Here is a 4,562-nt window from a genome sequence, read left to right on the forward strand (position 1 = left end):
TCCTTGTGGTTGGGTAGAAGGATATCTTTGGGGGATTCTAGATATCTAGCCTAAGTACTAATTCACAGAACCTTATTGTAGTATTGTATGTTATGTTACCCGATTTGTTCTGTGTATGATTGATTGGTTGATAGAAGATATGGGAGTGTGTATATTTTTATTGGGCATTTCAAGCTCATGACGTGTCATGCCAGGTGAGGAAACAGTTTAAGATGGTGAAGGTTATCCCAAAGGCAATTAAGATGAAGTGTTGGAGCCGTGGTTCACTTGAAGACTTAAACTACTAGTTGTTTTTTCTTTGACTTTTGGCGTGACAATATTTTGTAATCCTATTGCGGAACACAAATGAATTAACTATGCTATTAACTCTGCTTATATGTGTATATTAAAATGTTTTGGTCATCTATCCTGTTTGAGTTGCATTTTACATTTTTTTTTTTTTTACAGTCATGAATTTTGGAGTGTGACAAATTTTCTTCTTCTTCTTGGGTTCTGCGGAAGGCAAGTTCAGCCCCATTCCACCATTGTGACTGATCTTGAAATTGTAATATAAGGCCTCGTTTGGCAAGTGACTTTTTTAGCAAAAAAGTTAAAAAGTTACTAAAAAATCTAAAAAGTCAACAACCTATATCAAAAAGTCAAAGATTTCCTTTTCTCTCTACTTTTTGCACTTCTTTTCATAAAAAGTCAAAAAGTCATCCCAAATATATTAGTTTTTTTTACATCATATTTTAACTAAAAAGCCAAAAAAGTTACTAAAACAGCATGTTCCCAAACGAGACCTAAGAAGCAATTTGTATATCTGGCCTTATGGTGAACATAGATAGCAATTTGGTATGCTATATTGATCTGGCCTTGCCTTTGACTAAAATTATCAGAGTTCTTGTAGCTCGGCTTAGCACTGCTTGCACCAGCAGGTAATGCAACAGAAGGGACTGCTTAACAGATTTGCTCAATATAGCACACATCCCCTAGTCCATGAAATTCTGTCATTTTCATTTGTTTCAAAGAAATAAATTGATCATCACCAGTAATCATTGCACGAGCAAGCCCCTCCTTTGAAATGATGAAACCTGTTAGAATCCCTCAACACTATTTCTCTCCCTGTTGCTATTGATATGTACTTCATAGCAGTGTGGCAATCTCCACAGACGCGAAGATTCTTAAATACTCTGATGGGTTTCGATTTGGATGTACTTATAAGACCAAATGCCACAGCAATTTTCTCGCTGTGTTGGAACAAATATTGTTCCTTTTGTTTCTCCTCCACATCGTGAAGAACAAAGTTTGTATTAGGGACATAACCCAACTCCTTTATCTTGAGAGACAGCAGATCTAGTTCTTCATATATTTCTCGTGCTAGCGGATGAGAAGTATCCCCTACATGGAAGTTGTACACCCTATTTTCTGTCTCTATCCAGCTACAGCCTGCTTCCTTTACCAAATTTCTCTCTTTCATGTTTTTTCTGATTCTTACCACTTCATCCCATTGACCTGATGACGCATATAAGTTTGATAGTAAAATGTATGCTGCTGGATCATTAGGTTCCTGCTTAATAATCATCTTGGCAGCATGTTTCCCAACCTCTGTATTACCGTGAACTTGACAAGCTCCAAGCAATGTACGCCAAACCAAAGCATCAGCCATGAAAGGCATCGAGTTAATGAACTGAATGGCTTCTTCTAGGAAGCCTGATCGGCCTAATAAATCAACCATACATGCATAATGTTCCATTCTCGGGCTTATCCTGTGTTCTTTGTACATTGCATTGAAGTGCTTCCATCCCTCATTGATCATACCCACATGGCTACAAGCTGATAAAACAGCAATGTAGGTGACCTCATTTGGCTTTATGCCTGTCTTAAGCATTTCTTGGAACATCTTCAAAGCCCTTGTTGCAAATCCATGTTTTGCTAAACCCATGACAATAGATGTCCATGATATTACAGTATGATCTTCTATTTCAGAGAAAACTTGCAAAGCTGCTTCAATGTTTCCGCATTTAGAATACATAGAGATCAAAGAATTAGATATACATTGGTTTGACTTGAACCCTGCTTTCATTAACCGAGCATGGATTTGCTCACCCTTACCAACGGCACCTATGCTTGCAGCTCCACTCAAGAGACTAGCGAATGTGAAAGCATCAACCTCAATTCCTGTATCCTCAATTTCATTGAAGAGTTCAAAGGCTTCATTGGAATCCAAATTCTTGGCATACCCATCAACAATTGTGTTGTAAGAAACCAAATTCTTCTCAAATAGAATATCAAAAGCTTTCCGAGCATCTTCCATCCTACCAGATCGAGCATACATGCTAATAAGAGAATTTCCCACACAATTTACTGAAGCAAGACCATGTTTCACTGCGTTGGTGTAAATCTGTTCACCAGCTGCTGGACCAGAAAGATTTCCACATGCCTTTAGAAGGCTGGAAAATGTAAAATGATTAGGAACAACTTGACCATCGATCATTCTGCAATAGAGTTCAATGGCTTCCTTATCATGCCCTCCACTTTGCACATACCCTGTGATAGTTGCAGTCCAAGACATAACATTATGATCAGGCATCCGATCGAAAACCTTCCTCGAATTAACCATGGATCCATCTACTGCACACTTTACATACATGTCCACCAAACTACAGCCAACACAAACATCCAAAGTCAACCTAGACTTGACAACCAGAGAATGCAATTGCTGCCCAAGTGACAACAATTCCAACTCCGCACAGGCATTAATAGTACTACTAAAAGTAAACCGATCAGGTATAAAGCCACTAACTACCATATCAATGAACAACTCAATAGCATCCTTGGACTGACCCAGCTGAGAATATCTAGTAATCATCAGAGTCCAAGTAACGGCATTTCTTTCACGCATTATATCAAACACTTTCTTTGCAGAACCCAAATCACCACAACCCTTCACAAACATATCAATCAATGCACACCCAATACACACATCAGACTCAAAATAGCCCGTCTTTATCACAAACCCAAAAATTATCTTCCCAATCCAAGCATTCTTGGAGTTTGAACACGCCTGCATCACGGCAGCGAGGCAAAATTGATTTGGATACTCTCCAAATTCAAGCATATCAAAGAAGGTAGATATAGACTGCGATTGCATACCATTATGAGCGAAGCAAGAGATCATCGCACTCCAAGAAACCATGTCTCTATGCTCACCCATACCGTTAAAGATAGAATTAGCAGTTACCCAATCACCGGATTTGGAATACAAGGTGATGAGTGAGTTGAGTAGGACCGAGTCAGGGTCGAGTAGTGAGTGGGACAATTTGGAATGAACAAGCTTACCCAGATCAAATTGGCGCGTTCTGATGCAGGACTTGAGGAGGACAGAGTAGGTGACGAGGTCTGGGGAGAGTCCTTGTTGGGTCATGAGATCAAGGGTTGAGATTGCCTGGTGGAGGTGACCCTGATTGGCCAGACGGATCAGACGGTCCTTGAATGGTTCGAAATTGGGGTGTTTCAGGGTTTGGGTGGATGGTGAGGAGGTGTTGTGGAGGGAAGGGTTTATGGTTAAGTTGGAAGGTGGAAGTAATTTGGGGGGAGATGGTAGAGAGAGAACGAACATTGCTCTTTCTTCAACGGTTTTCTACCCGAAATAGGATCCAAATTTGTTGACGAGAGGATTGGACAGTCGTGGTGCTGTGTTGATGAGTGCTGTGGGGGTGGAGGCGACAACCACTGTTTGTTTACGTCTATGCTCGAGTAAATTTGCTAATTTTGAAAATTTGGTTAAAAGTGAATTTTTTTTTGCTTTTTAATTTTTTTTTAATATCATCTCTTTATTTTTATATGTTTTTTCAAAAAATAATTTAAAAAATTAAAAATTCAACTTTTAATCAATTTCTCAAAACAAGTCAAAATTACATATTTTTTTTATGAATTTATATAAATGATTTTATAAAAGTACGTAATTTGAATATAAATTTATTGATTATGTAAATTTATTTGTTTTTAACTTATAAAATTTTGTGAGATATCTTATATAAATTCATAAAAATTTAGTTAATTTTGTAATAAAATTATATACGGCGTACAGAGAATTTTCTCTAGTAAATATATTATTATCTAACTGTGTTGTATTTGCGGTTGTATGTAACATTATTATTAGTAGTTTTCATATTTTGACTATTATGTTATTTTAGTTCTTATAAATTTAATTGAGTCAATTTTGATGTTGAATTTATTATTTTATCTCAATTTGGTTCAATTGATTACAATTTTTAATTTTTTTTTTGATAAAAAACACACGCATAAGCGACACATGTCATATTTTTATTTTTAAATTGTAAACTTGTTCAACTTAGCTCCGTTTGGCAAGAGCTTTTTTGGCTATTTTAACCACAAAAGACAAAATAGGCTATTTTAGCCACAACAAATAAAACATCAAATCCAACCATTAATCATTACACTCTTCTCTCACAAAAAAAGCCAAAAAAGTCAAAAAGTCAAAAAATTCTTCCCAAACCAAGCCTTTTAGCTTAGGCTAAAAAAGCCAAAAAGTCAACCCACTTCCCAAACGGAGACTT

General features: G+C 36.9%; 1 pseudogene across 1 annotated transcript; it reads right to left on the bottom strand.

Moving 5' to 3' along the window:
• Nucleotides 1-597: 597 nt before the first annotated feature.
• LOC145797274 (pentatricopeptide repeat-containing protein At3g49170, chloroplastic pseudogene) lies at nucleotides 598-3,741 on the bottom strand (annotated as a pseudogene). Its single transcript, XR_014338591.1, has one exon. The product of XR_014338591.1 is annotated as a pentatricopeptide repeat-containing protein At3g49170, chloroplastic pseudogene (transcript).
• Between the last annotated feature and the right edge of the window lie 821 nt (nucleotides 3,742-4,562).

The sequence above is a fragment of the Camellia sinensis genome, chromosome 1 (genome assembly GCF_055761805.1).
Source record: "Camellia sinensis isolate YWXY chromosome 1, ASM5576180v1, whole genome shotgun sequence".
NCBI classification, from domain to species: Eukaryota; Viridiplantae; Streptophyta; class Magnoliopsida; order Ericales; family Theaceae; genus Camellia; species Camellia sinensis.